The sequence below is a fragment of the Diabrotica virgifera genome, chromosome 1 (genome assembly GCF_917563875.1).
Source record: "Diabrotica virgifera virgifera chromosome 1, PGI_DIABVI_V3a".
In the NCBI taxonomy this organism is placed as follows: domain Eukaryota; kingdom Metazoa; phylum Arthropoda; class Insecta; order Coleoptera; family Chrysomelidae; genus Diabrotica; species Diabrotica virgifera.
Window position 1 is genome coordinate 229,041,452 of NC_065443.1, and position 13,417 is coordinate 229,054,868.

The 13,417-nt window shown below is 30.3% G+C and overlaps 1 long non-coding RNA gene across 1 annotated transcript; it reads left to right on the forward strand.

The window, feature by feature from the left end:
- LOC126882763 (uncharacterized) lies at positions 1–13,417 on the forward strand. The gene is made up of 2 exons (XR_007697372.1): positions 1–2,445; positions 12,057–13,417. It is a non-coding gene; the product is annotated as an uncharacterized LOC126882763 (long non-coding RNA).

A 13,417-nucleotide genomic window follows, 5' to 3' on the forward strand; every position in this document is an offset into this window, starting at 1 on the left:
GTAAAATTAATTGAGTATGTATTTGCATTTGATGCATTCTCTTTATAATATTTATATCATTAAAAAATATTGTATTCAATTTTTGAATGTTTAGGAACACTACTTCTGACATGTGGAAAAAAGTTAGACAAGATGGCAGCAGAAAATTAAAATGCAATGCTGTACCAACAATATTTAGAGAAGAAAGCGAAAGTATTTAATTATTTATATTGGTTTTTTGTTTATTCACCAATTTAACACCTATAGATATTTGTATAACAAGAGAGCGAAGTGCACCTTTTCCTCCCAAGAATAAAGTTTACTAGTTTACTACAGTAATCATTCAAGGGAGGAAAAGGCACTTCTCCCATGTTATACATTTTTCCACCTCCCTCAAATAAGTCATTATTCCATTTTTAAAATATTTATAAAACTGTTGATTGAATACATGAATCATAATTGAATACAGGAATTTGTGTATTCAATCAACAATAGAACTAACAAAATTTATTAGAGAACTAAAACTAACAAGTAGGTACAGTATAACTATCAAATTATTAATGAAAAATTTTTAAATCAAAATAACAATTTACTGTTTTTACCATTTTGCAACATCTATAAATAAAATTTAAAATGTATGGATACTTACCTAATAGAAAATAGAGTAATAGTATAGGGTGTCAATAAGTTATTTCATCTATGCTATGACATAGTATGACGTCAACATCACTTTTACTTTTACTCCCTAGGGATTAAAAGTACTTTGTTTCCCTAGGGAGAAAAAATATGACTATGCTCCCTACAATGAGGCCAGGAAATGTATACTTTGGATAGAGGTAGGTGGGAAAATCTGTTTTATTCAGTTATTGTGATTTGTTTCTTACAGACAATCGGTTTGTTCTAGCACGAGTTTCAAACGGTCTGAAACCATTAGCGAATAGTGGACCAGCGTGAGTAGAGGGGATAGCACTCGTAACTGTATTATGTTCTCTCACTGACCAACTGTTTGCTGACTAGTTCGACTGTTTGCTAGAACAAACCTATTATTCAAACAAAATGTCCTCTACGTCAGACTGATCAGAATTTTAAAAATGTGTCATATCAATCAAATCAAAAAATTTAAAAAATTGTTCCTGTAACCATTTTTAGTGGAAATAATAACAGTACTTATATTGGATCAGAGAGCCACCCAATTCATTGTTAAAGTATGATAAACTAAAAGTTAAACAATTAGGCATGCACTTCATATTATATTTAATGAAATATAACCCACTGGTACTCATACAAACTTGACGGCAAGCCAATTCAACAAATTTTTCCTCATTTATTAGTTTTTCACTACTGTTAAGTTTGGAAACAAGCGCTGTTGCCAAATAAAAACATATACAGTCGGAAAAATGAAAGAATACCCATGAACAATCACATCAATCACATATTTTGTATTTGCTGTTTTTTTTTCATAAATAATAAATGAGAGAGATAGATTATTAATAATCTGAATAATATGTGATTGATGTGATCGTTCATGGGTATTCTTTCATTTTTTCGACGGTATGTATTTACCACAGCAACTACAGGTGACACTGTTTCTCTTTGTCTTTAAGAGTGTGAAACAAAGATAACTACAGTGGGAAAAATAAAGAATACCCATGAACGATCACATCAATCACTTATTTTGTGTTTCCTATCTTTTTCTATAACAAACGTTTATTATTTATAGAAAAAGATAACACACATAAATTAAGTGATTGATGTGATCGTTCATGGGTATTCTTTCATTTTTCCAACTGTATCTGTAATATACGCTGAGCTCGTAGGTAGAGGGGATAATTAAAAAATCGCGAGAGCCAGTAGTGACAAGTCTGTAAACCTTTACTGGAAATTTGACATAAATGTCAAAGTGAATAATTTAAAATTGAAATTAAAAACATTAATTAGAAAAAATATTAGTTGGTCAAAGCTGTGATATATTTTTATCTTAAGTATACTTACGGTTTAAATACTGAATTAAGTTTTTTTAATATTTTGTAATATCTAATTATAATTAGATATAAATCATCTAAGCGCCATCTACACGATAATTGTGAATGTATCTGAAGTAAGAAATTAATATTTCATTAAGAGAACGTTAAAACAGTTAGCAAAATTTTTAAAAAATCGATTACAATTTAATTACTTTTTTGCGTTGTAAATATTAAGCGATAAAATTAAATAATAAATTTAAAAATTACTGGTGAAAGTTGAATTAGTAATCCGCTAGGAGCGACACCAGCGAAGCTCAGAGCGTATGTGGGTGCGTTTGGACGACCATAGCAGCTGACTGTCAGCAGAAATCGGCTGAGTGGTTGTATCCAGCTGTGATAGGGAAAGCTTAGTAAATCTCTCAGCGGCTGACTTCCAGCGGTGACGTCTGACAGCTACTGCTGGCTCAGCTGTCCAGCCGCTGTGGTCATCTGAATGCACCCAGTATCAGTCATGTTTTCCTATAGTATAAGCTTTGATCGCGCAGTACGTCCTGGGTATACCCAGAGGGAGAACGCCTGCGCATTACAAAATTGGGCGTTCGCGGAGTCCAAATCTTTCCCTCTGAACACCCTCCGGATTTTTAATTCGGTGTTCGCGCAGTACAGGAAAAAGATCCTGAACGTGTCCGGAATACCCTCTCGACGTTCGAGGATTTTGTTTCGGATTTTAAGTTCGCACAGGCGCACAAAATATTTGGGAAGAACTTCTTGACATTCTGTTCTTACTCCCTCCAATTCTTAACCTAAAATATTGTTTTGTTAAACAGCTTGTAGTGTAGACGTGTAGATGTAGATTCTGGTTTTTAAAGTTTTGGAAGTGTTGTATCATTTAAATATTCTTCAAACAAATTTTAATATTTTTTATATTAAAGCTTTTTTAGTTGTTTTTGTCAATGTTTTCCATTTCGTATGTTTATAAATAAGTAGGTACCTTTTCTAGTATTATTTTCATTCGATATTCGATAATTATCTATTACGGTAGTATGTATTACAATAAATTGTACTCTGTTTTTACTTAATTTCTTCTATCTAAATGAGCTTATAAGTATCTACATATTCTTGTGGTTTATTTTTCAGTTTAATTTATGAGTTAAATTAGTCTCTTATTGAATATAATGAAACATAAACAATACATCAAACTTATTCTGAAACTATTTCTTGTGTCTTGTTATATTTCATTATTTTTGTGGTGTAACAAACCACAACACAATGCCACAACCTATTAAATTCAATACATAGATATCAAAATTGGAAATGATTGTTTTACTAAATTATTCCTTCCTTCAGATAATGTTCAACCCCAATGAAGTTAAAGGTAATTTTTATATCTAAATAGAGAGTTATTGCCACCGGCAAATAAAGGATCCTTTATTACAGGATACTTTAATAAAGGACAAATACAGGACGGGTCTAAAAGAGTGGTATTGCAAACGCAGTTAAAGAATCTTTTATTTTGACAAATGACATGAAATATTTTTGTAAATATAAAAATAACCTATAAAATTCCATTTGTCGATATAAATTAAAATAAGATAATTGAAGAGTAAAACGTTAAATTTAATTATTTTGTCATTTAAAGATGTTTAGAGAACAACATAATATATCCCATAATACTCATCGTTCAATAATATGGAAGTGCAATAAATTGGAAATACTATTTTAGGAGTTTTTAAATACTTTTGCATTATGGGTATATGTAATGGGGAATTTCTGGAGAATATATCATTAGGGAATAGTGGATATCCATTCCTCAACTACAACTACCGAATGACACCATTCCAGAATTTTCAGACAGAAGTTGTGTTTTTATAATCCATCACAAATCCCTTCAAGAATTGTTATTGAAAGAACATTTGGTATTGTGAAGAGATTTCCCATTTTACCATATGTAATGAGATGCAAGTTACCTTTTATTCAAAGAATAATATCAGCTTGTTCAGTTTTACATATTGCAGTAGTACATAATAGAGAAAACGTTGAAATACTGGCAAATGAGTGTGCTGTTGATATTGGTATAGAAGCTGTGGCAGTACATTTTCAACCAGGAGCTAATCTAATGCGACTAAATTGTGTGTGTGTTTGTTTAAAATTATTGTTGGACATTTAAAGCTAGCGCTTAAACTAATTTTATTTTTATTGGACTGCAGTTTGTTAATAAATTTATAAATAAATATAAATATTATATTGGTGACTGATTTTAAGTATTTTATGATCATTAGCAGGTTTTAAATAATAAATTTATAAATATATACATACATGCTATTGGCGTTTGATCTTTTATCCATTATGGCCCTCTCTTTCTTTCTTTTCACCTCTGGATAACTAGTTATCAGGAAGTTTATCTGACAGATTAGATACTAATAGATATCTGACAGAGAAAAACTTCCCGTTAACTAGTTATCCGGAGCTGAAAAGACAGATACTAAGGATACTGTTATATAAACTTCCCAAAAATTAGTTATCTGAAAATGAAAAGACCTCTAATCTGTCAGATAAACTTCCCGATATACAAAAAGATAATAGAAGAATTAAGCTTTATGCTGGTTTTTATTAATTTTTTTGACAATGTTTAAATAAACAAATACTGATGGCATGAAATGGATCACGAACAAGGAGGAATGAAGAAGGAATTGGAGATTGTGTTTACCATTAAACGCATAAAACTGCAGTATCTGGGACACATATGATAAATCAGCACCGTTACTCCCTGCTGCAGTACATATTGCAAGGTACAGTCAAAGGTAAGCGAAGACCTGGTAGAGGGAGAATATCAATGGAACTGTTTCGAATCGCAGCTAGCAAGGTTACGATTGCTATATGATTTCCAACATTCGAAACGGATAAGAACCAAAAGAAGAAGATGGCATGAAAATGAAAGTGTATTAATACTTTTGATTAAAAACTTTATAGATTCTAATCTATAAAAGATTAAATTTTCAAAAATAAATACTTGAACCTTTGTTTTATTTTGTTAACCTGTTGTTATATATCTGTTGAATAGAACTCTATTTTGAATCTAGAATTTTAACAAATCCTAACTTTCATTAAAATGTATTGATCTTATATCTTCAATTTCTTATATCTTCAATAAAGATTTATTTCTATAGAAAAATGTAAAATATATTGAGTTTAATAAATGAGTTACTGATATTTTAAGTCTTATCATTGTAATTAGTAACAATTTAAAATTATTTATGTAATATTCCTTTTTACAACTTCTTGTAATAACTCAAGCTTCAATAAAATGTTCTTTTCTATATTCGTTTGGGTCAAAACATCAATAATCTATATCTCAGAATATTACTTAGAGTTGTTTTTAATAAATAAAACCCAACATACAACTTTAATGATGAAAGTTTAATCAAATATCAATCCCACAATACATAAATTATCAATCCAAAGAAGCGACAAGATAAATTCAAAATACAAGTGAAGTTAGACCTTTCTTCATATTTTTGACACGTTATGTCAAAATAAAGGAACTTTTATTAAAATAAAGGTGTCCTCTAATTTTCCTTAAATACAGGCGGCCTGTATTTTATTAAAAGACAAAAATAAAAGACGCAATACTGCGCATGCTTATACGTCAAAATAAAGGATCTTTTATTACAGGTCGACTTAAAAGACGTTGGCAATAGAGAGTTATTAGAGAGATATCGAAACTCGGACTTAAAAGTTCCTTTATTACAGGATCTTTTCATAAAGGACAAATACAGGACATGTGTAATGAGAGTTATCGAAAAGCAGTTTTAAGGAATCTTTTATTTTGACAAATGACATTCAATATTTTTGTAAATATAAAAATAACCTATAAAATTCTATTTGTAATCTCTTATAAAAAATAAGATCTTATTATATTATAGAGATAAATATTAAAATAAGAGTAAGAACAAGACAATTAAGAATAAGATCATTGAAAAGAGTAAAACGTTGAATTTAATTATTTTGTCATTTAAAGAACAGCATAACCCATAATACTCACTGTCTCACTGTACAACATGAAAGTGAAAATAGAAATACTATGTTATAACTATAAGGGAGTTGTTAAATACTTTTACATATTATGGGTATACGAAATGGAGAATTTATGGACAATGTATCTGTTAGGGAGTAGTTGAAGTGCTGTGTAATTAATCACAAATTGCTTCAAGAGCTGTTATTGAAAGAACATTTTGTATTTTGAAGAGAAGATTTCCAATATTAATATGTGAAATAAGATGCAAGTTATATTTAAAGAATAATATGAGTTTGTTCAGTTTTACAGTTTCATTGAAAATTGTACTAACAAATATGAAGGTGGTGCGATTTAATCGAACAAGCTTTGTTGTTTATTTGGGTTTATATGACTGCGGACACTAAATCCATTCGCCAAATCGAACAAGCTGTGGCAGTACATTTTCTAACAGGAGCAAATCTAGTGCAACTACATTTTGTGTGTGTTTGTGTTAAAATTATTCGCAATTTAAGGCAAGTTTAAACGGTTAATGTTGATAATTTTATTTTTATTGGACAAAAAGTTATAAATAAATAGGTATAGTATATATAGTTTAATATTGGTGTCTGATTTTAAGTATTTTATTATTAGCAGTTTTTTAATAAATTTATAAATACATATTGGTGTTTGATTTTACGTATCCTTTAAAATATGTTATATCACTTTCCGTTAAAAGGACTTCCACAACTAGCAAAAATGTATGAACAAACAAATTGTTTTATCGGGTTTTGTAGAACCGTTGATACACAGATGCGTTGCAGAGCACATATAGAAAATTAAACAAATTGTGGATGAGTGGAATGCCCTATACAAAGCTTGAACGCCACAAAAGCGACTAAAATCCAGGAAAAGCTTCCTTGGAACAGTGCAGGATGAGTATTTTCCTCTTCCCTAGGTTCAATGGACCAGACAATCTCTAGACCTAGACTTTATAACACGGAAAACTATAAATAGGATATGACCAGGGGTCGCTCCAGTAAAATCAAACATTATAAAATGGGGGAAAATAGACCAAGATGATGTGAACTGTGACTATGGAAAAATACAGAATATGGAACATCTTCTTACATGCAGAAACTATCCTTGTACCCTCGAAGATTTGTGGCTCGGCAACAAAGATGGAGCCGACATAGCCCAAAACTAAAGTAAGTGTTTTAAAGGACAAAAATAATAGATGAATAGCTTTATGGTGGATGAATTATTTTGACAGTATATTTAAATAAACAAAAGCTGATGGCACGAAAATGAAAGTGTAATACTTTTGGTTCAAAACGATATACATCAAGGACAAAAAATTTCAAAAATAAATACTTAAATCTTTGTTTTATTGTATGAACCCGTTTATATTTTAATACCATTTATGTTATATATCTGTTGAATTGAACTCTACCTTTGAATGCAGAATTTGAACAAATCCTAAACTTTTCCACAATGTCTCAAGTATGATACTTGTGCATTCAAATTAATTGAAATTAGGTAGGTACATCTTATATATCTGTAATAAAAATATTTATTTCTATACAAAAATGTCTGGAGTTTAAATGAGTTGTAAAGAAATTCTATGTCTGATTATTGTACCTAATTATTAAAAACTAAAATTATTTACAAAAATTATATTTAATTTCCTGTTTACAAACTTTTTCTAATAACTCAATGTTCTTAAATATTCTTTTTTATATTGATTTGGGTCAAAACATTAATAATCTATATCTGAGAATAAACTGTTATTCCTTTATTTAGGAGTTCTTTTTAATTAAATAAAACTTCAACTTAGATCAAAAATATCCAGATGTGATAAAAACATAAATATAAGTGAAGTTAGACGCCTTTCTTTTCTTGTTTCTTCACATAATTTGACAAATATGTCACATTTTTGACACGTTACGTCAAAATACAGGATCCTTTATTAAAAGATTTTTGTCCTTTATTTTTCCTTAAATACAGGCGGCCTGTATTTTATTACAGGACAAAAATAAAGGATGTGATACTGCGCTTGCGTATATGTCAAAATAAAGGATCTTTTATTAAAGGACGATGTTAAATGGGGTTTCGATATCTCTCTATTGCCAACGTCTTTTAAGTCGACCTGTAATAAAAGATCCTTTATTTTGACGTATAAGCATGCGCAGTATTGCGTCTTTTATTTTTGTCTTTTAATAAAATACAGGCCGCCTGTATTTAAGGAAAATTAGAGGACACCTTTATTTTAATAAAAGTTCCTTTATTTTGACATAACGTGTCAAAAATGTGAAGAAAGGTCTAACTTCACTTGTATTTTGAATTTATCTTGTCACTTCTTTGGATTGATAATTTATGTATTGTGGGATTGATATTTGATTAAACTTCATCATTATAGTTGTATGTTGGGTTTTATTTATTAAAAGCAACTCTAAGTAATATTCTGAGATATAGATTATTGATGTTTTGACCCAAACGAATATAGAAAAGAACATTTTATTGAAGCTCGAGTTATTACAAGAAGTTGTAAAAAGGAATATTACCTAAATAATTTTAAATTGTTACTAATTACAATGATCAGACTTAAAATATCAGTAACTCATTTATTAAACTCAATATATTTTACATTTTTCTATAGAAATAAATATTTATTGAAGATATAAGATCAATAAATTTTAATGAAAGTTAGGATTTGTTAAAATTCTAGATTCAAAATAGAGTTCTATTCAACAGATATATAACAACAGGTTAACAAAATAAAACAAAGGTTCAAGTATTTATTTTTGAAAATTTAATCTTTTATAGATAAGAATCTATAAAGTTTTTAATCAAAAGTATTAATACACTTTCATTTTCATGCCATCTTCTTCTTTTGGTTCTTATCCGTTTCGAATGTTGGAAATCGTATAGCAATTGTAACCTTGCTAGCTGCGATTCGAAACAGTTCCATTGATATTCTCCCTCTACCAGGTCTTCGCTTACCTTTGACTGTACCTTGCAATATGTACTGCAGCAGGGAGTAACGAGTAACGGTGCTGATTTATCATATGTGTCCCAGATACTGCAGTTTTATGCGTTTAATGGTAAACACAATCTCCAATTCCTTCTTCATTCCTCCTTGTTCGTGATCCATTTCATGCCATCAGTATTTGTTTATTTAAACATTGCCAAAAAAATTAATAAAAACCAGCATAAAGCTTAATTCTTCTATTATCTTTTTGTATATCGGGAAGTTTATCTGACAGATTAGAGGTCTTTTCCAGTGGCGGCTCGTGGTAATTTAAGGAGGGTGTTCAATTAAAGAATGTAATTATACGAACGGTGAATACGCGCCGCAGGCGAAAAATTTTTGGGGCCTCGCCAAAAGATGTTCTGTAAAATGAAACCTATCTTTGACCCGATTAGTCAGGATGTCACACACTTTTTTTGTTTTGTGCAGAATATGATACCTACTGAATGATGGCGCTTCTTCGGTGGTGAAGGTGGAGGCAGAAGTTGCGAATAATGAAATTGCTTTGTCAAAACTATTTAAAAATCCGTTTATTTTAACGGCATCCAAAGACCGAGATTGAAATTATAGTTTTATTCTTTGAAAATACTAAACATGGAAAACAAAATAAAGAATGTAGTTTATCACACCCACATAATCACTAAGTTTTTCTATATTGTTCAACTTTAAAACAATGTTTAAACTTTTTATTTCTTATTGCACATTCTTGTACCAAGTTTATCTCCGGCCAAGTTAGTCCATTCTTTTTATAAGAAGTCGATTTTCAAAACTATTTGCATTTTCTTTTATAAACTTCACCGAATAAGGCTCCACCATCCTAAAAAAACTACCTACCAATATTGTATTTAATAAAATCCCACAACAGAAAATGCCAAACTGTGAATCGAAACGCTTCGCCCCGGTCTCTGTGTGCAGTGCACAAATGGCCAATGTTTTAAGATAGGAGAATCCCTGGTTCACGGATTTAAGAGCTCTCGTTCTTCTATAGGGTTACTGTATAGTCGCTGGGTTCAATTTGAATTCTGCACTCACCACGTGCATCTAGCGTAGCGGTGTTGTGCAAACAAATTATGTGATTAATAAATACAGTTATATTTTAATGATACTATGATATTTATGAGATTTAAGAAAAAATATTTTAATGGTATTTATGAGATTTTTAAAAATATGTATTTTAATGAAATTTGATTGGGTGTTCACTGCACAAATGAACCAATGGAGAAACCGCCCCTGGTCTTTTCATTTTCAGATAACTAATTATTGGGAAGTTTATATAACAGTATCCTTAGTATCTGTCTTTTCAGCTCCGGATAACTAGTTAACGGGAAGTTTTTCTCTGTCAGATATCTATTAGTATCTAATCTGTCAGATAAACTTCCTGATAACTAGTTATCCAGAGGTGAAAAGAAAGAAAGAGAGGGCCAAATGGATAAAAGATCAAACGCCAATAGCATGTATGTATATATTTATAAATTTATTATTTAAAACCTGCTAATGATCATAAAATACTTAAAATCAGTCACCAATATAATATTGTTCTGAAGCTATTTCCTTGTGGCATTTTTATAATTACGTATTTTTTATGGGAAATAAGCCACAATTTTACTAAAAAATGAATTTATTAACGTTTCGAAGCACAAATCGGGTTTCGTTGTCAAAATACAAAATACTATTGAAAAATAGTATTTTGTATTTTAATAATAAATACAATAGTATTTTATATTTTGACACCGAAACCCGATTTGGGCTTCGAAACGTTAATAAATTCATTTTTTAGTAAAATTGTGGCTTATTTTCCATAAAAAATACATAATTACCAATATAATATTTATATTTATTTATAAATTTATTAACAAACTGCAGTCCAATAAAAATAAAATTAGTTTAAGCGCTAGCTTTAAATGTCGAACAATAATTTTAAACAAACACACACACAATTTAGTCACATTAGATTAGCTCCTGGTTGAAAATGTACTGCCACAGCTTCTATATCAATATCAACACCACACTCATTTGCCAGTATTTCAACGTTTTCTCTATTATGTACTACTGCATTATGTAAAACTGAACAAGCTGCATCTCATTACATATGGTAAAATGGGAAATCTCTTCACAATACCAAATGTTCTTTCAATAACAATTCTTGAAGGGATTTGTGATGGATTATAAAAACACAACTTCTGTCTGAAAATTCTGGAATGGTGTCATTCGGTAGTTGTAGTTGAGGAATGGATATTCACTATTCCCTAATAATATATTCTCCAGAAATTCCCCATTACATATACCCATAATGCAAAAGTATTTAAAAACTCCTAAAATAGTATTTCCAATTTATTGCACTTCCATATTATTGAACGATTAGTATTATGGGATATATTATGTTGTTCTCTAAACATCTTTAAATGGCAAAATAATTAAATTTAACGTTTTACTCTTCAATTATCTTATTTTAATTTATATCGACAAATGGAATTTTATAGGTTATTTTTATATTTACAAAAATATTTCATGTCATTTGTCAAAATAAAAGATTCTTTAACAGCGTTTGCAATACCACTCTTTTAGACCCGTCCTGTATTTGTCCTTTATTAAAGTATCCTGTAATAAAGGATCCTTTATTTGCCGGTGGCAATAACTCTCTATTAACTCTCTAATATCAACAATCTTTTACTCTCTACAAGAATGTAAGCTGGATTTCAGAGTGGAAATAACCACATTATATTGTGGAAATAATAAAGAAAGACTCTAATCAAATTTCTACCTTCTAAGAAAGGCATTGAATTATTGAATAGAAAGTTAATCGTTTGCCTGTTGCCTTTATTCTCTTTCTCTTTGTTGAAATACAAATTTGTTGCATTTGCATTTTTTTGACATTTCGAAATAAGAAAGAGACAACAAAAGGCTTCCTTCTCTAACCTTAATGTATGCAACCCGTCATTACATTGCGAATCCGAAAATTGTTCGCGGAGCGAAAAATCCTGAGCATGTCCAGGATAAGTTTACGTTGACGCCTGCGCATTGGAAACTAATCCCGAACTTACTCTGGGTATGCTCGATTTGTACTGCGCGAACACTACTATAGAAAACTTAGAAGGTTATGTAAGATTTTTGTTTGTTTATTTTTTCTTCTTCTTTTGTGGCCTTTGGAAGCTGTGCCCATTTAGCCAGCAACATTTCTTAAAATTAATGCCTAACTAAACCCAGAGTGCGTCCAGGGAGAGTGTAGCCAAGCCCGGAAACCAGAGCAAAATATGGCCGCCCTCAGTGATCACTGGTTGCCCTAGTCGCACACAAAAATATAAATTTTACATAACTGTCAGTTGTAAAAAGAAGATTGAGGTTATATAGAAACAGTGCAAAAAATGAAAAAATGCAAAATTATATTTTGATTAAATTAATGTTATGTTCTTTTATTAGAACTGCTTGTTTTGAGAAAGTCTGAAGTGCCTATAGATAGTGCAATATTGATTCGGAGAAAAAAGACGTTAATTCATAACAGAAACTAAATGAATCTGAACCAAATCATTGTAAACAAAATTCTGGTCTCATTATGGATGGGCTGCAGTGGAGCTTGCAATAATTGGTTTCACACTGATTGTGTAAAAATATCATTTGCTTCTTAAAAAGCTAAAACGGTATTGTGATAATTCTATAGAAAAGGTGAGAGTATGAGTTTAAGTCATTTAGGTTCGGATGTGTGGAAGATAAGAAGCTGGTCAAAATAGTAAAGCAGAATACATAGCGTAGAAGGAGTTAGTATGGTTATTGTTAATGAAAAGTATAAGCATTTATCAGTTATTCTGCACGTGGATTCTCCCAGGCATAAACTGTTGCTAGAAAAGGGGGAAGATCAGATGAGGATGCTGGAGCTAAACTGGTCTGTTACTTACAAGATTAGTTTTTGTGATAATTTGCAAAATGTGTTTAGGTGCCTCTTTTAATACTAGTGACATAACCAGTGTTTAAACATGGATTAAAAAATAGTGTGTGTACTTTTATGTATGTAAGTTATACTTACAGTAGACGCCCTCTTAACCGACCCACCCTACACCTGTTTGGATGATACTATTTTTAGATTAGAGGTCATACAAGTTTCATAATTTGTCTTGTGAGTGATATTGTTAATTACATATGTATATACACATCGACATTCGTTTCACTTTATATTTTGACTTAATTTGTTTAAAAATGAATCATGACCCATGGGAAAAGTTATAGCGGACGGACTATTATATGTACATACTACTTTTCTGTTTATAGATCATAAAATATATATATTTTTAATAGAGTTACATATGTAATGTCTTTCTGAGGGTGGTTTTAAAGATTTTCGGTTTAACCAACTTTTTGATTATCTGACCTATAGGCAGCTCCCGTCATGGTCGGTTAAGAGAGCGTCTACTGTATATATGATTTCAACTATTTCAAGGAAATAAATAGATTCAAAACAAA